The following is a 24150-nucleotide window of genomic DNA, read 5'->3' as shown; positions in this document are numbered from 1 at the left end:
GATCCAGATATTGAACAACTTGGAAGATAAAAAGGACATTTTTTGTTATTTGAATAATTTTCAGTCTCAAATTTAATAGCTATTTTTATTGATGATTAATAGTAAATCATCATTTAATTTTCTTAGTTTAATATGGTATGTTGCTTACACTCTGGAATAAATCTTCACATATCATCATTTACCTCAAAGATCTTATTAAAACACTACTAGATACTCAATTTTGTGCTAGCTCAACAAATTGCAAAAACACCAGAAACTTTCTAGAAAAGTTACTAAAAGTCTTTTTGTAATGAAATATCTTTTTGTTTTGTTGATACTTATTCATCAAAAATTTTTTCTTACACATATGGAATAGGCCATTTGATAGGCAGTGTGTACAGATAAGATACTCTCACTGGCTTTCTGAACTTCATACTTTGATAACAGTACCACAGTATCTGGGCGATTGGTATTAATTATACACTGTTATATAACAAAGTGACCCAAGTCTTAGTGGCTTGAAATAGCAGCATTTATAACTCATAGTTGCTGGGTGCAGCATATCAAGGTCCTTTGCTCTAGAGTCTTTCAAAGACTGTAATCAGTGTTGAACTTGGCCACTTTCTTTTCTTCAGGTTCAAGAGGGAAAAGAGCCACTTTTGAGTTCAAATGTGGGTGTTGGGAGAATCCAATTCTTCAAGGGGGTTGTTTGGACTGATGGCCTCAGTTCCTCACTGATGTTGGCCAGAAACAGCTCTCAGTTTTTCCCTTCCTCCCTTCCTCCATTCCTTTACACACACACACAAACACACACACACACACACACACACACACACACACACCCCTCTCAGTTTCTTTCTGTTTGGGCTTCTCCATACAATAGCTCAGAACATGACAGTAGGGAAAGCAAGGGGGGGGGGGAGAAAAAGAGAGAAGAGGGATGGATAAAGGGAGGGAGAGAGAGAAAAAGGATGGAGAGAAGGAGGCAGAGAGGGAGAGGAAAATGAGGGAGAGGGAGAAGGAGAGGGAGGAGGAGTCAACAAGACAGAAATAGTCTTTTGTAATCCAACCATGAAAGTGATGTCTTTTTGCTATATCCCATTTGTTAGAAGAAATTCTCTTGATATAGCCTTTAAGAGAAATTAGGGGGCAAAAATTGAGCTCAACTTTAATACAGTTTTATTTCTGGCTATTGTTTTTCATAAAGTCTGAATTCATTCAGTGGTGTGTATAAGTTGCCTTGAGGGACAGAGCAGAAAAATACGGATGCTTTTCAACTTAAAGAGAGGGCATGGGAGAGATTTCCCTAGGAGTGATGAGGTCAGAAGTTAGAAAACCTCTTGAGAGCTACTGCCAGAAGGTTGGGAGGGGATGAGGCACCAATGATTTTAACTAGATTAGGGGCAATACATGGCTTCTTTACACACCTGTGTAAAATTGTGGACTGAACCGGCTTTCTGCTGTGGCCCGGAAAGGCAGTGGAGGATGGCCCAAATGCTTGGGCCCTTGAACCCGCGTGGGAGACCAGAAGGAGGCACCTGGCTCCTGGCTTCGGATTGGCACAGTGTGCCGGCCATGGCGGCCATCTTGGGGGTGAACCAACGGAAGGAAGACCTTTGAAAAAAAATTGTGCACTGAAAATCATTGTCTTTTATGATATTTATCAACACTAGTTCCTCTTACAAGTTGATTTGTGACTGAGAGGGAGACTAAAACCCATGCTGTAAACTAACTGCATAATCATTTTATGGATTTGGATTCTTGCTGTGTCCAATTTAAATTGGTTGTTTGTAGAATTCTGTAAAGCCTATTAAATAAATCACATCAGGTAGAATTTGTTCCAGAAAAATTATCAATACTCTCACCAGACTTAATTTGCATTTGATAATTATTTTTCAATACATGAAATGCTGTAGAAAGGCCAGAATAAATGAGTTCTTGCTCATTTAACTTGCTATTTATAGTGATCAGAATATAGCATTTATTGGATTTGGTAGATGAAAATGTCACATTTTTCAAATCTGAGATAAAATCCTTATAAGAATGAACAAACATAATGGTACTTCTGATGCCTCATTTGGATTTCTGTTGCTGCTTCCATCTGACATAATTCTACACATTCAGCATTACCTCTTGTGTCCTCTGCCTTGGACCCCTCAGAAATCCCTCTCTTTCTGTCATACTCTTTTGGTCGGAACCTGCTTATCTCTAGACAGAGCCTTCCAAAAGCTTTCCCACGGCCATTCCCACCTCTCGACCCTGTCCTCTACAAAGAGGAGAGTGATCAAAAAAAAAAAAAAAAAAAACAAAAAACAAACAAAAAAAACAAACCACACCACCCCTTCTCAACACCCACCAAAATCTCTTTGAACTTCAAATAAAACAAGAGTGCCAAGATCTCCCCAACCTTCCCATCCAATGTCAGTGGCACTCCCTCTCACCCTACTCTACTTTTCTTCTGACCCTCATACTTACTGAACTCAGAAGCCTAACTTGGGTGAATTAAGCACCCTGAAAACAAGTAAAAGAAAATAGAAAGCAAATCTGCCTGAGGTAATCAAAGTGCTCATACTGATTATTTTATAGATAAGTTTCCTGTTAGCTGTTGCGTAGCTCAGTTCAGATTCTGTATCATTTGTTAATTATTGTTGTGTTCTGTCAAATGACTGACTATACTGGAGGGCTTCCTATAGAGAGTAGATTAATGTAGCCTTCTCAGCTATTACTCTCCAAGGCCAATGAAGATGACCTTTTCAGAACTCCAGGTTGACTTTTTGGAAAGTTAAAAGACTCATAATGCGTGTTTTATCTGACAAAGTTTAGCAACAATGTCTGTCGGCCAGGAATTTCATGATATTAAGAGACTGAGCAGTTTGAAGAAAGTTTTTTTTTTTTTTCTTTTTTTTTTTTAAGAAACCTTTTATTTAATGAGTATAAATTTCACGAGTACATCTTTAGGAATACAGTGATTCTTCCCACCATACCTGCCCTCTCACTCCCAGTCCCTTCCCCCCTCCTCCTTCCTCTCCCATTCCTAGTCCCATTCTCATAGTTTCGTGGCATTCCATGCCTGAAATGCTTTCATGGGCTTTTCTGCCAGACCAGAATGCTTTAAAGGCTGATTATTTTTTTTTTTCACAGGCAGAGTTAGACAGTGAGAGAGAGAGAGAGAGAGACAGAGAGAAAGGTCTTACTTTTTCCGTTGGTTCACCCCCCAAGTGGCCACTATGGCCAGCGCGTTGTGGCTGGTGTGCTGCACTGATCCGAAGCCAGGAGCCAGGTGCTTCCTGCTGGTCTCCCATGCAGGTTCAGGGCCCAAGGACCTGGGCCTTCCTTCACTGCACTCCCGGGCCACAGCAGAGAGCTGGACTGGAAGAGGAGCAACCAGGACAGAATCCTGCGCCCCAACTGGGACTAGAACCCGGTGTGCTGGCGCCACAGGTGAAGGATTAACCTAGTGAGCCATAACACCAGCCCTAAAGGCTGATTCTGAGTTCAGAGTGCCATTTAAAGTGATTGTCATCCTGTGAGTCTGCCATGTGGACTGCTTCCTATGTTGAAGCATTCTCTCCTTTTTATTTCTATCCTTGTTACTGGACACCAGATCATATTTATATAATCCCTTTAACACTTAGTTCTATTTTTACGCTCACTTTAACACTGAATTTGAAAGTCTGTAGGCATGTGTGCAGAGCTATAGAGCTTTACAGTTACAAACTTCTCCCTCCCTCTCTTATTCCCACTCTTATTTTTTCCTGAGGTCTATTTTTCAATTGACTTTATACACATATGACTAATTCTATTTTAGGTAAAGACTTGAACCAATGGTATTCAGAAAGAAAAAAGAAAAGCAAAGAAAAATAACTGTTCTTCAACAGTCACAACAAGGGCTGTTTAGGTCATTGCTTTTCAAGATGTTCAAAGTGTCAGTTTCACTTTTTCAGGTTTCCTATTAGCTGGTCTGTTAGTTCTTATTGACCAGGGATTACATATCGTATTTGTCCCTTTGGAATTGGCTTATTTCACTAAGTATGTTTTTAGAATCATCCATTTTGTTGCAAATGACCAGATTTCATTTTTTTTACAGCTGTGTACTGTTCCAGGGGGTACATATCCCATAATTTCTTTTATCCAGTTTTCAGTTGATGGGCATTTAGATTGATTCCATCTTTTAGCTGTTGTGAATTGAGCTGCAATAAACATGGGGGTGCAGATACCTCTTTTATTTGCTGATTTTATTTCCATTGGGTAAATTTCCAGGAGTGGGATGGCTGGGTCATATGGTAGGACAATATTCAAATTTCTGAGGTATCTCCATACTGTCTTCCGTAGTGGCTTTACCAGTTTACATTTGCACCAACAGTGGATTAGAGTACCTTTTACCCCACATCCTCACCAGCATTTGTGATTTCTGTATGAAAGCCATTCTAATTGGGGTGAGGTGATACCTCATTATGGTTTTATTTGCATTTCCCTGACAGCTTGTGATCCTGAGCATTTTCTATTGTCTATTGTCCATTTGGATTTCTTCTTTTGTAAAATGTCTGTTTAAGTCCTTTGCCCATTTCTTAACTGGGTTGTTTGTTTTGTTGCAGAGGAGTTTCTTAATCTCTTTATATATTCTGGTTATTAATCCTTTATCAGTTGCATAGTTTGCAAATAATTTCTCCCATTCTGTCAGTTGCCTCTTCACTTTGCTGAGTGTTCTTTTGCAGTACAGAAGCTTCTCAATTTTATGTAATCCTGTTTGTGAATTTTGGATTTGATTGCTTGTGTATCTGGTGTCCTTTCCAATAATTCTTTGCCTATGCCAATGTCTTGCAGGGTTTCCCCAATGCTCTCTAATAATTTGATGATTTCAGGTCATAGGTTTGGGTCTTTAATCCATTTAGAATGGATTTTTGTGTAAGGTGTTAGGTAGGGGTCCTGCTTCATACTTCTGCATTTGGAAATCCAGTTTTTCATCACCATTTGTTGAAAAGACTGTCCTTGCTCCAGGGATTGGTTTTAGCTCCTTGGTCAATATTAAGTTGGCCATAGATGTTTGGATTGATTTCTGGAATTTCTCTTCTGTTCCATTTGTCTGTGCATATGTTTTTGTATCAGTACCAGGCTGTTTTGATTATAACTGCCTTGTAATATGTCTTGAAATCTGGTATTGTGATGCCTCCAGCTTTGTTTTTATGGTATGAGATTGTTTTAGCTATTTGAGGTCTCCTGTGTTTCCAAATGAATTTCAGCATCATTTATTCTAGATCTGAGAAGAATATCCTTGGTATGTTGATTGGTATCACACTGAATCTGTAAACTGCTTTCAAGCTCTGCCTGGTCTATAGAGTTGTGGTCAGGCTTAGGTCTCTTCCTAGAGATTTTATGTTATGATTCATAGTTCTTCCAGAGAACACTTGCTTAAAGTACTTCACTTGCTGAGATGAAAAATAAAGACCTTGTAGTAGCCATATAAATATGTATTAAATATAATTAAGAATCAAAAATTATACATGAATGTTTTCCATCATTTCCCTCACAGAGAACACCTACTGTACACTTACCACTTCACTAGGATGAACAAATCATTTGTTTGGTGATTCAGTAATGATATAAATATCACAATGGAGAATATGAAGAGTATATAGTATAATAGAAGACAAAAATCCGAGACTATAGGAACTCAAAGTGTAGAGATAAAGAAGGTTGAGAAAATTAGCAAAATCTTCAATGGGCTTTAGTGATGAAAATTGTTTGCCTATGAGAGATGCCTTCATATGTTCCTTAGGAAGTTGATGTGATACTTTCCTGTTACTTTTTTCCTAGCTGACATTCCACCTCTCAAAATGGAAGCATGCTGGCCACACTTGGCTCCTTCTAGAGAAACCCAAGTCCTAAGTTCTCCTATTTACCTGAAGACTCAAGGTGTTCTCATTGTAAGGTCAGGCTTTTGGAACCATCCAGTCTCATTTCTGCTTTCAAATCTGAGCTCAGGTTGCCTTGGAGACAATGTAACTTTTTACCAGAACTTCATTTAGAGCTAGTGACAATAGATAATTATCATTAGACACTGCTTGGGACACATGCATCCGATATCAAAGTGCCTGGGTTTAAATTACAGTTCCTCTTCCACTTCTAGCTTCCTGCTAATACACACCACGGGAGACAGCAGATGATTGCTCAAGTAATTTCACCCTGCTGCTCATGTGGGAGACCTGGATTTAATTCTCAGCTCCTGGCTTCAGCATGTCCCATTTCTGGCTGTTATGGACACTTGGGAGTGAACCAGTGGAAGGAAGATACCTGTATTTCTGTCATTTTCTGCCTTTAAAACATAAAAAATAATATAATAATAAATATAAAAGAATAATTCTCAGGATGGCAGCTCAGCGCCATTTTCCTAACTCCTAACACCATCATAAACAGCTATTCCTGTGCACTCAAGCAAAAATCCTTTCTATTTGGACCCTCAGGCCTTTCATCTTTTCTTCATAACTATCATGTACTGAGCTCCTCATTACTCTTTAATTGTCTGTAGTGAGTATGGAGACAGGCCCCTTGTATTCATCTTCATCTCAAGTCCCACCGTTATTCTTGAAAGGACTACAGACTTTGGAATCAAGGAAAACTGGGCATGAAACACAGCTTTGCCTTCTACTATTTGAGTGACCATGAGCAAGGCACATCACTCCTCTGACCCTTAGTTACCTTGTATTTGAAAGACAATTATGTACATTGGTCACTATTGGTCATAGAAAGTAATAAATGTAGATTGCCATGTTATGGGCAGTGTATCCAACAGCTTCATTCATGGTTCTTTGATCTCTGCAGCTATACCGAATTTCATACTACTCTGCTACCTTCAGCTTTGGGCTGTGACTCAGCTATCTGGATTTCTTCCCCTGCAAAATTTAGATGTTTAATCTAAAATTTTATGCTGCATTTCTATTATTCAAGACCTATTGTTTATATGTTCAAATTATATCCATTCTTCAATTTTTCTTGATTTTTGATTCCTTCTTGTTCTCCCTTATCTGTTGTTTCTCAAAGAAATAGCTCATTATGCTATTTTTAACCATTTTTGACAGTTCTCTTGCTCCCTTTATTCTCCATCTTCTTGCTGAAAGGTAATGCGCTAATCAAACCAGGTGATAACCTCTTCTGTTATTTCACCCATTGTTCAGATAGCAACTAGGAAAAAACACATTTCATTGAGAATGTATAAATTTACAATGTCCAGTTAGCTCTGGTGAATTCCCTTTGCATGCCCCACACCATCCTTGGAGCCTTCAATATTCTCTTCCAGTTTACCACCTATCCCCCCACAAAGCTCCCAGCTGAGCCTCTTGATATCTCCACCATGAGAGGAACTTCCTTCATTTTCTTCTGCTGCCTATCTTTCAACCTTTTTCTGACTCCTCCCTCTCCAGTGATGTAGATACACATGCTCTTGTAGTGGAAAATTCTGTATTGCATCCTTTTCTGTGTCATTAGGGATGTCATTCCATTGCTCATCTCTGTTCTCTCCTGTTGCTTTTGCCTTCCTCCCCATTTCTCTCAGAACATAATGCTTTCCTTTTATGACTTTTAGACTTTCCATTTGATCTTCCCTTTTAGCCTTTTCATTTTAAATCTTCCTCCTCGTGTTTCCTCTCTGACCAGGCTTTCTCAGCTGTCATTGTCACCTGCTCCCTTCCTCTTCTCCACCCCTTCCTCCAGTAAACACAATAACTTTTTCTAAGATTCTGTTTTTAACCTTTTCCTGTTATTCTACGTCAGCTCATACAAAGGTGAAGGTCACAAAATTTAACACCTGGCCCAGTTGGGACTTGACAGAATAGAGATTAGTCACAATCAAGGCATATAGCCATGTCATGATCCCCAGCTGAGTCTTAGCCCTGGCTGCATGGCATGCACATCCTCTAAGTTTCAGATATGTCCTGCTGTTCCAAATCTAACTTCCAGAAATTACTGGGATGGATCACAAGCCCATATATTGAACATTACCAAAACTGAGCCCTTCCCTTTTCTCCTCCTAATGTTTCTTCTCCTGTGCTTCCTGTATTTCTTCCACTGGTAGGAGTACCTACTATCAGGATAGTGGTACCCTGCTCTGTCCTGAGTGCCATTTTATCACCACTATGATGTCAGGTTCATTTTCTAACTTTGCTACAGAGGGAAAAATCCAAATCTCACAGTGTGACTTCCCTGATAAAACACTACAGTAGCTTCCTACTTCCATTTAAGGATACAATTAAGATTATTTATGGAATGCAAAGTGCTTCAAGATTTGGCCTTTGCCTACCTCTTTAACCTGGCCTCTCAGTTCCTCACCACTCTTAATCCCTTATGCCCCTACTCCATGCAAAATGGAACCCCACATGTCCACCCCAAAGGTCATGCTGATTTTTCTCTTGCTTTCCACAGCATCTCTCCATTACCTGTCTTTGTGTTATCACCACATACTCACCATAGCCTCCTACTGATCTTTAGGAACTTAGTCAGATGTGTCATTTCTTTTGGGATGATTTTTCTTGAGCCCCCCACTTTCCAGTTTGAAATAGGTATACTCCCCCCTTCCAATTAGCTGTTGATTATCTCTTTTCATTTCACTCACCTGAAGTGATTGTAGCTGTCTCTGAACCTCTTTAGCTTTTCACTAAAATGCGAAATCCTCAAAGACTGAGATTGTGTGTCTCCAGCCAAATTAATGCTTGGTATACAGTAGGAGCCCAAGGGGAGTCTGTGAATTGGAAGGCTGACTGCATCAAGCAAAAAGATGATAAATGATGAACACCAGCACATTGGGCTAGTTTATTATTGGCATGTGCATTTTGTTTATCATTTGAAAAAGCCAGAGATTAATAATGCAGATAACACTACCTGATCTTTGTTCTATGTTTGGAGAAACTATCAAGATACACCAAGTGTCTCCCAGGAGTTCCTGAGAATCTAAAAGTGATTAGAAGGCTCTGTGAGCACCTGCTGCTTCCCCTTGGGTGCCCATGGGTGTTTAATGACTCTTGACGACTGACTGCACCTTTCTCTGTGTTTTGCCAAAACATGTCCACATGCTTTAAGTTCCTTTCATTTCTGATTCCATTAGCTGTTTCTACCCCCTTTTTCCCTTTTTTTCCTGGCTGATTTCACTCTGTGAAAATATTCTTGATATACTTTCCTTTCTCTTCTCCTTTTGGTCTGCACCACACAGATTAAACAGTGAGACAAAGGTCACAGGATCTTTAGCAGTCATTTGATAACTGAATTAAAAGGGCAAGAATATTGACTTATGAGGCTTTTTCTTTTTAAAATTCATCCAAAGTGGTCAGACAATGCTGGCATATGGTGATCCCTCAACACATATTTCTAGGTTGTTGATCAGGGATGCCTATGGATCTACCCAAACAGGGGGCTACACAGATGCCATTTTAGCTGTGGTTGGTTTCCATGTCACTTTGACGATGATCAACCAAGAGAATAGGGTGAGGCCTACCACCCGCCAGGTACATATACAGTGGATATTCTTAGTGAGGAAAATCTCCTTATTAAAAAGAAGTGTTTGACATTATTTAGTGCCAAGTTAATTAGCTGGTTTGATGTAAATCATAAACAGGGTCTTGGATTACTCAGAGATCTTTTAAACCTTATTCTCTATCCTAGGCAAATCCAGTATCTTTGCCTCCCGACACCTGCTCTGTGCCATAACCTTGTTCACAGGGTCTTTTCTCTACTCTGAATCTCATGCTTCTGCTAGCAAAGCACTTACAGCAACTTAATTATGTGTGTGGCTGGATAATATACTTGAACCTTGCTGTGAGGCTGTTATATGCTCATTACTTCAGGGAGAGCTCAGTGGAGAACAGAGAGCAAACTGCTTCTTGTCTGGACATTTGGTTTCCAAATTTATTTTTTTAAAAAAAGATTTATGTATTTACTTATTTGAAAGGCAGAGTTACAGAGAGAGAGAGAGAGACAGAGAGAGACAGAGATCTTCCATCCACTGCTTCATTCTCCAAATGGCTGCAATGGCCAGGGCTGGACCAACCTGGAACTCCATCTAGGTCTCGCACTTGGGTATCAGGGTTCCAAGTACATGGGCAATCTTCTGCTGCTCTCCTAGGTATGTTAGTAGAGGAGCTGTTCTGGAAACGGAACAGCTGGGACTCCAACCAGCACTTACATGAGGTGATAGTGTCACAGGTGGTAGCTTAACCTCTGCACCACAATGTGAGCCACTGATTTCCAGATTTCTAATATTTAGGGGTAAGAGAGAAAGAACTTTTTGGTTTAACTAATATTTTTGAGGGACAAGGGCTTGCCTCCATGGCAGAGTCTGTTATTGTGCTGACTAAAATCTATCCTGTTCCTTTAGGACACACAGCTGGATGACACTTTGGAGGTTCTTTTGTACATGAGATTCAAATAAATCTGACCCATGGGATATTTAGCATAAGTGATGAGTGCCCCTTTCATACCTGGCCCATGTCAACCTCCTAAACCATCCTTTAGTCTCCATCTTTCCTCCTCTGCTGGAGGTACAGAGAGGACTCTAGGGACTTAGAGTAAAGTCGAGTCACAAAACAAAGGAAAGTAGGATCCTGATTCACCACCTTTAAGGTTTCCTGCTCACTACTTCTGGGGAACTGTTTAATGAAATCATGGGGATTGGAAGGAACAGAAAGACCTGACACAGATGGTTGGAATATAAGACTGAGGTGGAATCCTAGTTTAAAACTTGGCCAAAGAAAGAGGAGTGTAGTACATCTAGTGTCCCAGAACACCAGAGAGTAGAATGATTCCTGCGACCAGGAGCACAGTGCAAACACAGTATATAGACATGCTAGACATGGAGGCGCTCACAGATGGATCAGGGGCCATTTCTCAGAGATGATCTTTTTGAGTCATATTAAGAATCACATGGAATGCTGGAGGTCTCAGGAGATGCAGAGTGGAGTGGTAGCCTCAAACATCTCTAGGGGGATGCTGTCATCCTTTCTCATCTTTTCCTACCAGTGCCTCAACCCTCCTCTATATATACAGAATTTGGAAAGAGAATGTGTTGGTCAGATTTCTGTTATTGTAAGTAAATACCTGAGGTGGGATATTTGTTAAAGAAAAGAGGTTTATTCTAGCTCATGGTTCTGGATGTTCAGGCTCTAGGGGCCTTCCTGCTGGCTAAGTTCCTAGGTGGCAGAGAGCATTTTATGTCAAGAGGCAGGGGCCTGCACATCTGTCTGTATCTGTGTGGACTCTCTTCCCCTTGTAAAACCACCAGTATGAAATCATGGGGCTTCACTCCAATCTTTCCAAAGTCCATACCTCTAAACACCATAATAGGTTTAAGTTTCCATGCTCTTAATCCCGTCTACCTAAGACTCTAGGAATTAAACTCCTTCATGAGGTGGGAGAAACAAATTGTATTCAAACTACAGAAGATGAGGTCTCTAATGTACTGAGATAGAGTTTCTGTTGCCTTAGGAGAATAGGAACTCGAAATAGAAAGTAGGAGCTATTGTTGTGGCATAGCTAGTCAGGCCACTGCTTGGGACACCCACATCCCATATTGAATGCTAGTTGGATCCCAGCTCCTGGGTTCTTATTCAACTTCCTATTATTGCAGCTTAAGAGATAACAGATGATGGCTCAAGTGTTTTAGTCCCTGCCACCCATGTGAGAAATATGGGTGGGGTCTCCTAGCTTTAGCCTGACTGAGCCCTGGCTGTTGTGGCATTTGGAGAATGAACCAGTTGATGGAGTTTCTCTGTGTCTCTCTTTCTCTGTTGCTTTGCTGTTCAAGTAGGTGAAAATAAAAGCAAACACTGACAACAACAACAACAACAAACTCAGAAAGTAGTTTGAGTGATGGAAAATTAAGAAACATATTTTTTTTCCATAACTGAGTAGCAGAACTGAGGTTTATCTGAACTTTCATTTGCTTGCCTTTTTTTGCTTCATTGTGACCCCCACAAGGCAAGGCCTGTTTGGCTCAGCAAGGTGTCCTCTGTGTGCAGTTCAGAGTGTTTATAAACATGTGAGTAAACAAACAGTCTGTGGGTGACTTTAGATCCATTTCTGTCTATCAGCAGTGGCTGTGGAAAATAAATAACTTCACATCAGTAAAATCAGAAAACAAGTTAGGGAGAGCCTTCCTTTGAGGATTTTGTTCTTCTAAAGGTCAAACAGCTAAATGTCATTGAATCTATTTCCTTGGAGACAACATCAGCTATGGAGTCTTAAAAATTACCAATGACAACACATTGTCACTTTCGGGAAAGGCTTCTTCTCACCTGTATTTAACTCTTAGGGTGCTAAATGCAGAAGACAGTAAGAAGTTGTTCAGTGGCAGCCTTCCATTGTGATATTTGCTTGTATGAAAAGAACAAGATTAGACATTTCATATCGTGTGTTTCCATAATTTTGCTTTCAGTCATAATGAACACAATCATAATGAACACAAGCAAGTTTCAATAACATTAAACATGAGCTGGAAAAGCCATACTTCTTAATGACTTGAGAGGGATTATTTTTTATATACTCTGCAAGACAATTTCATTATTGAGTTTTCCTTTTACATGATAATTACTGTAGTCACAAAAATAACTATCAACATCATCGTGGTGGTGGTGTTCTTGAGTGCTTACTTGGAATCTCAATTGTTTTTAAATTACTTTTGGTTTTTAATCAATGTGTAGAGAAACAGGAGGTGTCATTCATCCTATCCCTTTTGGAAACACTTTGTGAGAGGTGGATGGGGGCAACAGAAACTACCAGAGCTGTTTAACAGAATCAGAATATTTGAGGCTGGTGCCTCACTCTCCTGAACATAACATGGCAAGAGGCCAAGACTGAAAAAGAAGTTCTGGATTCAGGGCCAGCGCTATGGCGCAGTGGGTTAATGCTTTGGCCTGAGGTGCCGGCATCCTATATGGGCACCGCTTCTAGTCCCGGCTGTTCCACTTCCAATCCAGCTCTCTGCTATGGCCTGGGAAAGCAGTAGAAGATGGCCCAAGTCCTTGGGCCCCTGTACCCGTGTGGGAGACCAGGAAGAAGCTCCTGGCTCCTGGCTTCGGATTGGTGCAGCTCAGGCCATTGCGGCCAATTGAGGAGTGAACCATTGGATGGAAGATCTCTCTCTCTGCATCTCCCCTCTCTCTGTGTAACTCTGACTTTCAAATACATAAATACATCTTAAAAAAAGAAGTTCTGGATTCAGAATGGTGGCAGGTTAAATTGTGGCCCTCAGAGGATATGCCTACCTGAAACCTCAGAATTTGACCTTATTTGGAATAAGAGTCTTTGCAGAAGTATGAAGATAAGGATCTTGGGTTGAGACCATGCTAGATCAGTTTGAGTCCGAAATCCAAAGATGAATGCCCATAGTAGGGATAAGAAAGGGAGAGGTACAGAGAGAAGGCAGCCATGGGAAGAGGAAAGCAGAAATTAGAGTCATGCTGCCCTAAGCCCAGGGACACCAAAGGTTGTTAAGCAGCCACTACAAGCTTGGAGACAGGCATTGAGCAGATCCTGCCTAGAGCCTGCCAAAGGAGCCAACCCTGCCCACACCTTTATTTCTGATTTCTGTCCTACAGGACTGTGAGGGAACACGATTCTGTTATTTTAAGTCATAAAATTTGTGATAATTTGTATGGCATCCCTGGAAAACTAACAGAAGAATGGAGCTAAATGAGCAGCAGGGGATAGGCAAGGAGGCCTATAGGCAGTCAAACAGTGTCTCATCTTACAGACCAATGCACAGAAAGCAGCTAAGCTTCCCAGTACGAGGGGTACAGAGAGCTGGAGTCAGAAGAGACCTTAGGCCAGGATAAGGGAGGGTCAGAATGTGGATACCTTGGGCCCAAGACAATGGTTTGAACTATCCTGTTCCCAGGGACAGATTCCAACATAGTGCAAGAGCAGTTTAGCCACTCCACAGGGAAACTAGTTAGGGCTTAAGTATCGCAGGTAGATACCAATGGCCAGGAGGGATAAGGGACATCATAGTCGAAAGCATTGGGGCATTTGGCCCATGGACCACTCTGCCTCCTTCCAAGGCATGACATGAACTGTTTCTGATGTTTTCTTATCCAGAAAGAAGAGAAATAGGGAGAGAAAAAGACCTGAAAACTGAGTATTTGAAAGAGGCCACATATTACCTGGAGATTACCTGGAGGAAACTATTTTATAAAAAAGGGAAAGCTGCTTTTAACTGGTGTGTTTAACTTTACCCCCAGTATTAAAGTCACACTGGAGGCTCAAGGAAAAGGGGAACGGAATATCATCTACTTTTTTGGAATATCTGAGTTGATTTGTGTGAATTTAAGAGTTCTGTACTTCATTTCCATGTTCTCTGGGGTGATGACTTTCTCAGTGCACTCCTGTGAGTCTCATAAGTTCTTCTTGTGGTACCAACCTTCCTAGATGGCTCAGCTACAAGGGGTTCTCAAATGGAACCACTGTAAACTCAAGATGAGACCTTGTATGATGTGTAGAGGTGCTTAAGAGGTCTGAGCTCCTTCCTTTCTCTTTTCCTGCTCCAACTTCATTTTATCACAAAAATTCTCAAATAGTTAATACAGAATAGTCATGAGAACAGTTGAACATTCTCCTGTGCTCCACTCAGATGCAACTATTGCTCATAGTTTACTATTTTGTCCATATATCATAATTGTCATTATCATCATCTCTCTCTAGAATCTCTGTCTAGATACATGTATAAAGTGGATCGACAGCTAGATAGGTAGATTCTATTTTTAAACATTTAGTTTATTTATTTGAAAGACAGAGTTACAGAGAGAGATAGACACACACACACACAGAAAGAGAGAGAGAGAGAGAGAGAGAGAGAGAGAGGTCTTCGATATACTGGTTCACTTCTCAGATAGCCACAATGGCCAGAGCTGAGCCAATCCAAAGCCAGGAGCTTCTGATTTTCCCACATGGGTGCAGGGGCCCAAGGACTTGGGACGTCCTCCTCTACTTTTCCACGTGCATTAGCAGGAAGTTGGATTGGAACTGGAGCAGTGAAGACTTGAACCAGCGTCCATACAGGATGCCAGAGCTGCAGGCTGAGGCTTCAGGCTGCTGTGTCACAGTGCTGGCTCCAACAGTAGATTCTTTATTGAAGTATTTGATGAACTTTGACATATGTATATACCCATGAAACCATCACCACAATGAAGATAATAAACACAACCGCAGTCTGTATCCCAAAATTTCTTTCTGCTCATTTATGATACATCCAACCCTTCCTCCTTTCCCTTTTCCCTTTTCATCACCAGGCAATCTCTGGTCTTCTTTCTGTCATTACAGATTAATTAATTTTTTAAAGATTTATTTATTATTTTATTTGAATGGCAGAGTTAGAGAGAGGCAGAAGCAGAGAGAGAGAGAGAGAGAGAGAGAGAGAGAGAGAGATAGAGAGGTCTTCTATCTGCTGGTTCTCTCCCCAAATGACTCCCATGCCTGGAGCTGAGCTGATCCGAAGCCAGGAGCCAGGAGCTCCTTTCAGGTCTCCCACATGGATGCAGGGGCACAAGCACTTGGGCCATCTTCTACAGCTTTCCCAGGCCATTAGCAGAGAGCTGGATTGGAAGAGGAGCAACTGGGACTTGAACCGGCACCCATATGGGATGTCGGCACTGCAGGTGGCAGCTTTACATGCTGTGCCATAGAGCTGGCCCCTTAATTAATGTTTTAAGAATTTTTTTATAAATTTATCATACAATATATGCTATTTTGAAGGGAGATTCTTTCATTTAGTATAATTGCTCTGAGAGTCATCCAGGTTGCTTCATGTATTAATGGGTCATTTTATTGCTCAGTAGAGTGCAGCTCTTTTCTTGAAGTGTGTGGCTTGCCTTTTCATTTTTCATAACAGTATCTTTTGAAGAATAAAGTATGATGTTTTGATGGTGAGGTATCTAGTTTTTGGTTTTCTTTATTTTGTACAATTAATAGTAAGAGAAAGTAAAGTACAGTAGATAATGCACATAAATTTTAGAATGAGATAGATTGGAGTGAATTCTACTTTTCTACCTCACATGGTCTTAGTTTTCCTATTAGAATAAGGGTAAAATGCTACTTACAACTTAATATTCTTGTACAGGGTTGTGTGTGGGTGTGTATGTGAAACTCTTAGTTTATTGACTAGCATATGCTAAGTACTCAGTCTCTAAAAAATAGCTATTATGTTCCTGAATTTGCATCACGATTTTGTCTTTAGTTATACTTTTAAGACCACGGAGGTGCAAAATAACAACTTGACCCAGTCCGTCAAACTTTGGCAAGTCTCCCTGGGTCAGGGAAGAAGGCAGTCCCTGTCACTGGATGCTATGCCTCCTTTTCCTAACATATGAACTCATAGGTGTGCTTTTAGGACTAGATGAGAAAATAGCTTCTCGCTTATGCCAGTGCAGTGAGGACTGTTTAGGACAGAACATAGGAGGAGCACATTAGGGGAACACAAGTACACTCCTGACCAGTTTCTTGCACAGGCCATTCACAATAGTTTGACGTGATCACCACCACGTTACAGAAGATTGTGAAAGGCGGCTGACGATTATGTTCTATTTTTTTTTTTTTTTTTTTTTTTTTTTTTTTTTTTTTTAGCAGAGGGCAGGGTTTGAGTTGAGGAAATGTTTTGGCACAGTCTCCCTGAAACAGGAATGGCTTCTGGTAATATGCCTATAGACCCAGGGCAGCCCAGGGATTAGTTTTTCCATTAATATGGGAATTGTTTCCTCTGTGTCCCTCGTTGCTGATAGCCCTGCACAATGGTTCTTTGCTTCTCCTTGCTAATAGAATCCAGTTGTATTTGGATTGCAGCTTGCCCAGGCTCAGTGGGTAACTCATAACTGAACTCAGACAGTCACGATTGAAAATACTGTTTGGTTTGCCAGTGATGGGTTTAGCAATCTAGGCAATGGGACATAAAATGTCAACTGGGGTGGGGGACAAGCCTTTGGCCTAGCAGCTAAGATTCTTGGTTGTTCCACCCACATCCCGTATCATGTTACTTGGGTTTGCATCCCAGCTCAATTCCTGATTCCAGATGCTGCTAATGCACACTTTGGGAGGCAGCAGGTGATAGCTCAAGCAAATGGAATCTTGCCACCTATATAGGAGATCTGGATTAGGGTCCCAGCTCCTGGCCCTGGGAGGCATTTGGGTAGTGAATCAGCAAATGAGAATTCTCCCTATGTGTGTGTCTGTCTCTAAAATAATAAATATGATTTTTTTAAGTTAAAAAAGTTGATTAAACTCTGATTGAAACAAAAATGAAAATCTACTCACATTGTGTATGAAGAGGGTATAGGTAAAAGATTTTGTCTAGTGCTATTATTTCTAAGATTTCAATAAAATGTTCCATATTGTAATAGAAGGAAGAAGTCTAAAGTTTGACCAGAAAATAAGAAAAGTTGAGCTTTATTTCAATCCATACGCATACTTATACCTTGTACATTCCAGACATATAAAACAATTCTATTATTATGCAAAATTTATAAGAAATAGGAAAATATTTTTATGAATATTGAAGTGATGAAGACCTTCCTAGTCAAAGCCTCAATCTAGAAACCATGAGGAGGAAGATTGACAGATCTGACAACAAATCTTTTGAAAATTTAGATTTATAGAATATTTCATAAACAATGTTAAAAGACTAAGAAAACTGGGAAAATATATTTGCACTTGAAGACAAAAGAATTAATATTTATGGGATATAAGAGGTACTACAAAACAATAAGAAAAAGAGAGTAAATCAACATAAAAACAGGGAAATGATTTGAACAGATAATTCAATAAATTGAGTATCCAATAATCATAATAAAGAGATGCCTAACTCATTCACAAATAGAAATGCAAGTTAATTTGAAATACCATGTTTCATCCAAAGTAGTAAAAACATAGGGCTGATGGTTGGGGGTATAGAAGAAGACCTTTATTGTGTAGGAATATATATTGACATAGGTTTTTGAAGGAAATTTGGCAGTTACTGGTAAAATGTAAAATATGCATATTCTTTATAGAACCATTTTATGTGTAGAAATATTCCCTTTATAAATATTCACATAAAAATGAAAATAATAGTCACTACCTTAATAATAGCTTTCATTTTCTAACACTTTATACTACTTGTGTTATCATATTCAAATCTAACGACAATCTTGGTAGATTCCCAAAGGGTGAGAGATGATAACTTACAGGAACCCAAGTACAAGAATGATGATAAATGATGTGTGACTTTTAGTGTGTGTTTTAATTTCTTAAATTGTTATCATGGGTACATATTGGTTTTGTGATTATGTATATTAATTGTTATATAAAGAAGGATTTGGAAAATCCAGCTTGAAAATAAAATGTGTTAAATATAAAAAAAATATGTTGTTAAAAAAAAAGTCAGCTGGGGGATTCCAGGAAAGCTCTCCCTTACAGCTATAGGGGGGTGTCAGACAGAAAGAACATGCTCCCTTTTCTTGTACTTCATCTTTCCTGCTTGGACTTTTTCACATGAAGTTGTGAGGCTTGGAGCTGCTGCAGGTATCTTGTATCTTTATGTTCACAAGAATCATGGGGAAGCAGACACAGAGTTCTTCCATCTTTGAGCCATTGAGCCCTCCCTTGAGATGTCTACCTCAAGACTTCTTCATAAGCAAGATTAAAATTAAAGACTTATTCTGTTATAGTTTTTGACTCTGATTTAGTCCAGGTAGTGTTTGGTGAAGTCAGTTTGAGATGGTAATTAGTACAACTCTTAAAATGACAGATTTTGCTTGAATGTTGCTCTTGGATTCTTTTCATTGTAATTGCTCTTCTTGACAAAGAACCCTGATTTCACCGATAGACATTTACTGTCTCTGACTCAACCTGTGACAGGGGAAGACTATGATGAATATGGCTGCTCCTGATTCTGGCATGAATCTGATGAACAGGCTCATTCACACAGTTATGTTGTGCAGCACAGATTTCCACTCTGATAGGTTCTCTAGTTATATTATTGCTAGTTAGTTATAGACAGGGTCATGCTTGCTACCATACCCTGAATAATTAATTCTCCAAAAACAAACCACTTAACAAACAAAACACTCAAACAATATTTTCCTGATGGCTATGATTCTTTCATATTTATACTGGCTCTTTACAGTGTTTTTTTTTTTTTTTTTTTTTTTTTTTTTTTTTTTTTTGCCAGCCTGTTGTTTCTTATTTAAACTTGCTGAAATCTGCTGCATGTTTGACACAAAACGTGTTTTGCTTGCCCTAATGGCTAATTACTTGAAGTGAGAAAAAAATCTCAAATACAGACTGATTAACAACATAAGCTAGGAAGTTACACCCACACATGAAGCCATTCTTCTCAATGCAGTTTTTCGTAGAAGTATATGAAGTCACTAAGAACCTTAAGAAGCTTAAACTGTATATTCTGTGAGAAAACGAAGTAGGCTTTCCACAGAAAGGACCTACTGTTCTCTATTTACCCACCATACAGACCTTTTTAGATGTTTACAGACCTTACATAGTTTAGAGTCAAGAATGGGTGATCAAACTGCTGAAATTTTGCCTAACCAGTTGATTGTATATACATATTAAATGAGTTTTTAAAAAGTTATGATAACCAGCAACATGATGAAATGTAATACATACAGTACTGTTGCAATAGCATTCTGTAAACTTAAAAAGGAACTCCTCCCCCTTTGAAAGATGTATCTCGGTTTGTTTTGATTATAATAGTGACATATGCTGCATGATGAAAATTCAAATATACATTCAATTGTTCAAATGTATAATGTGGAAGGAGCCCTGTACTCTCTTCATCCCAAAGGGAACTATTGTTAATGATTTAGTGCATAGATTTCACTTGCTTATGCATACACACTATATTTATTTACTTTTTTAACTTTTATTTAATGAATATAAATTTCCAAAGTACAGCTTATGGATTACAATGGCTCCCCCCGCCCATAACTTCCCTCCCACCCGCAACCCTCCCCTTTCCCACTCCCTCTCCCCTTCCATTCACATCAAAAATCACTTTCAATTCTCTTTATATACAGAAGATCAGTTTAGCATATATTAAGTAAATATTTCAACAGTTTGCACCCACATAGAAACACAAAGTGAACAATACTGTTTGAGTACTAGTTATAGCATTAAATCACAATGTACAGCACATTAAGGACAGAGATCCTACATGAGCAATAAGTGCACAGTGACTCCTGTTGTTGACTTAACAAATTGACACTCTTGTTTATGGCATCAGTAATCACCCTAGGCTCTTGTCATGAGCTGCCAAGGCTATGGAAGCCTTTTGAGTTCGCCGACTGATCTTATTTAGACAAGGTCATAGTCAGAGTGGAACTTCTCCCTTTAGAGAAAGGTACCTCCTTCTTTGATGACCTGTTCTTTCCACTGGGATCTCACTCGCGGAGATCTTTCATTTAGGTCATTTTTTTTTGCCAAAGCGTCTTGGCTTTCCATACCTGAAATACTCTCATGGGCTTTTCAGCTGGATCCACATGCCTTAAGGGCTGATTCTGAGGCCAGAGTGCTGTTTAGGACATCTGCCATTCTATGGGTCTGCTATGTATCTCACTTCCCATGTTGGATCATTCTCTACCTTTTTGATTCTATCAGTTAGTATTAGCAGACACTATTCTTGTTTATGTGATCCCTTTGGCTCTTAGTCCTATCATTATGATCAATTGTGAACAGAAGTTGATCACTTGGACAAGTGAGATGGCATTGGTACATGCCACCTTGATGGGATTGAATTGGAATCCCCTGGTATGTTTCTAACTCTACCGTTTGGGGCAAGTCAGCTTGAGCATGTCCCGAATTGCACATCTCTTCCCTCTCTTATTCCCACTTTTATATTTAACAGGGATCACTTTTAAGTTAAGTTTCAACACTTAAGAATAACTGTGTGTTGATTACAGTATTCAACCAAAAGTATTAAGTAGAACAAACAAAAAAAATACTAAGAGGAAAAACGTATTAAGTTGTTCATCAACAGTCAGGACAAGGGCTGATCAAGTCACCATTTCTCATAGTGTTCATTTCACTTTAACAGGTTTCCTTTTTGGTGCTCGGTTAGTTGTCACCGATCAGGGAGAGCATATGATATTTGTCCCTTTGGGACTGGCTTAGTTCACTCAGCATGATGTTTTTCAGATTCCTCCATCTTGTTGCAAATGACCAGATTTCATTGTTTTTGACTGCTGTATAGTATTCTATAGAGTACATGTCCCATAATTTCTTTATCCAGTCTACTGTTGATGGGCATTTGGGTTGGTTCCAGGTCTTAGCTATTGTGATTTGAGCTGCAATAAACATTGAGGTGCAGACAGCTTTTTTGTTTGCCAATTTCATTTCCTTTGGGTAAATTCCAAGGAGTGGGATGGCTGGGTTGAATGGTAGGGTTATATTCAGGTTTCTGAGGAATCTCCAGACTGACTTCCATAATAGCTTTACCAGTTTGCATTCCCACCAACAGTGGGTTAGTGTCCCTTTTTCCCCACATCCTCTCCAGCATCTATTGTTGGTAGATTTCTGAATGTGAGCCATTCTAACTGGGGTGAGGTGAAACCTCATTGTGGTTTTGATTTGCATTTCCCTGATTGCTAGTGACCTTGAACATTTTTTCATGTGTCTGTTGGCCATTTGGCCATTTGGCCATTTGGATTTCCTCTTTTGAAAAATGTCTATTGAGGTCCTTGGCCCATCTCTTAAGTGGGTTGTTTGTTTTGATGTTGTGGAGTTTCTTGATTTCTTTGTAGATTCTGGTTATCAACCCTTTATCTGTTGCGTAGTTTGCAAATATTTTTTCCCATTCTGTCGGTTGCCTCTTCACTTTCCTGACTGTTTCTTTTGAAGTACAGAAACTTCTCAATTTGATGTAATCCCAAATGTTAATTTTGGATTTGACTGCCTGTGCTTCCGGGGTCTTTTCCAAGAAGTCTTTGCCAGTACCTATATCTTGCAGGGTTTCTCCAATGCTCTCTAATAATTTGATGGTGTTGGGTCATAGATTTAAGTCTTTAATCCATGCTGAGTGAATTTTTGTGTAAGGTGAAAGGTAGGGGTCTTGCTTCATGCTTCTGCACGTGGAAATCCAATTTTCCCAGCACCATTTATTGAATAGACTGTCCTTACTCCAGGGACTGGTTTTGGATCCTTGATCAAATATAAGTTGGCTGCAGATGTTTGGATTGATTTCTGGTGTTTCTATTCTGTTCCATTGGTCTATCCATCTGTTTCTGTACCAGTACCATGCTGTTTTGATTACAACTGCCCTGTAGTATGTCCTGAAAGCTGGTATTGTGATGCCTCCGGCTTTGTTTTTGTTGTACAAGATTGCTTTAGCTATTCGAGGTCTCCTGTGTCTCCATATGAATTTCAGCATCATTTTTTCCAGATCTGAGAAGAATATCTTTGGTATCTTGATTGGTATTGCATTGAATGTATAAATTGCTTTTGGGAGAATGGATATTTTGATGATGTTGAGTCTTCCAATCCATGAAAATGGAAGATTTTTCATTTTTTGGTGTCCTCTTCTATTTCTTTCTTTAAGGTTTTGTAATTCTCATCGTAGAGATCTTTAAAGTCCTTAGTTAAGTTTATTCCAAGGTTTTTGATTGTTTTTGTAGCTATTGTGAATGGGATTGATCTTAGAAGTTCTTCTTCAGCCGTGGCATTGCCTGTGTATACAAAGGCTGTTGATTTTTGTGCATTGATTTTATATCCTGCTACTTTGCCAAACTCTTCTATGAGTTCCAATAGTCTCTTAGTAGAGTTCTTTGGGTCCCCTAAATAAAGAATCATATCATCTGCAAAGAAGGATAGTTTGAGTTCTTCCTTCCCAATTTGTATCCCTTTAATTTCTTTTTCTTGCCTAATAGCTCTGGCTAGAACCTCCAGAACTATATTGAATAGCAGTGGTGAGAGTGGGCATCCCTGTCTGGTACCAGATCTCAGTGGAAATGCTTCCAACTTTTCCCTTTTTCAATAGGATGCTGGCTGTGTTTTTTTCATCAATTGCTTTGATTGTATTGAGGAGTGTTCCTTCTATACCCAATTTGCTTAGAGTTTTCATCATGAAAGGCTGTTGTATTTTATCAAATGCTTTCTCTGCATCTATTGAAATAATCATATGGTTTTTCTTCTGCAGTCTGTTAATGTGGTGTATCACATTGATTGATTTCTGGACATTGAACTATCCCTGCATACCAGGGATAAATCCCACTTGGTCTGGGTGGATGATTTTTCTGATGTGTTATTGTATTCTATTGGCCAGAATTTTACTGAGGATTTTTGCATCTATGTTCATCAGGGAGATTGGTCTGTAATTCTCTTTCAATGCTGAATCTTTTTCCAGCTTAGGAATTAAGGTGATGCTGGCTTCATAGAAAGAATTTGGGAGGACTCCCTCTTTTTTGATTGTTCTGAATAGTTTGAGAAGAATTGGAGTCAGTTCTTCTTTAAATGTCTGGTAGAATTCAGCAGTGAACCCATCTGGTCCTGGGCTTTTCTTTATTGGGAGGGCCTTTATTACTGTTTCAATTTCTGTCTCAGTTATGGGTCTGTTTAGGTTTTCAATGTCTTCCTGGTTCAATTTAGGTAGGTTGCATGTGTCCAGGAATCTATCCATTTCTGATAGGTTTCCCTGTTTGCTGGCATACAAATCATTGTAGTAATTTCTGATGATTCTTTTTATTTCTGTGGTGTCTGTTGTTACGTTTTCTTTTTCATCTCTGATTTTATTGATTTGGGTCTTTTCTTTTTTTAGTTAGAGGGATGTCTAACTAAATCCAATCGGATGTCTTTTTTTTTTTTTTTTTTTTTTTTGGACAGGCAGAGTGGACAGTGAGAGAGAGACAGAGAGAAAGGTCTTCCTTTGCCCTTGGTTCACCCTCCAATGGCCACTGCGGCTGGCATGCTATGGCTGGCGCACCGCGCTGATCCGATGGCAGGAGCCAGGTGCTTCTCCTGGTCTCCCATACGGGTGCAGGGCCCAAGGACTTGGGCCATCCTCCACTGCACTCCCGGGCCACAGCAGAGAGCTGGCCTGGAAGAGGGGCAACCGGGACAGAATCCAGCGCCCTGACCGGGACTATAACATGGGGTGCCGGTGCCGCTAGGCGGAGGATTAGCCTATTAAGCCATGGCGCCTGCCACCAATGGGGTGTCAAT

General features: G+C 39.8%; 1 protein-coding gene across 4 annotated transcripts in view; it reads left to right on the top strand.

Annotated features, from left to right (window-relative positions):
- The window catches only part of SLC35F1 (solute carrier family 35 member F1), a 632790-nt gene that overhangs the window by 18975 nt on the left and 589665 nt on the right, over window positions 1–24150 (top strand). The window contains exon 1 of one of the 4 annotated variants that reach the window (XM_051854384.2): window positions 5802–5908. The exons of the other annotated variants lie outside the window; for them this stretch is intronic. The gene's annotated coding sequence lies outside the window, so the exon portion shown is untranslated. Of the gene's footprint in view, window positions 1–5801; window positions 5909–24150 lie in introns of those variants that run through there. 4 annotated transcript variants of the gene reach the window in all.

The sequence above is a fragment of the Oryctolagus cuniculus genome, chromosome 5 (assembly GCF_964237555.1).
Source record: "Oryctolagus cuniculus chromosome 5, mOryCun1.1, whole genome shotgun sequence".
Taxonomy (NCBI): Eukaryota; Metazoa; Chordata; class Mammalia; order Lagomorpha; family Leporidae; genus Oryctolagus; species Oryctolagus cuniculus.
The sequence above is the reverse complement of the archived record's forward strand: the minus strand, read 5'-3'. Positions and strand labels throughout refer to the sequence as shown.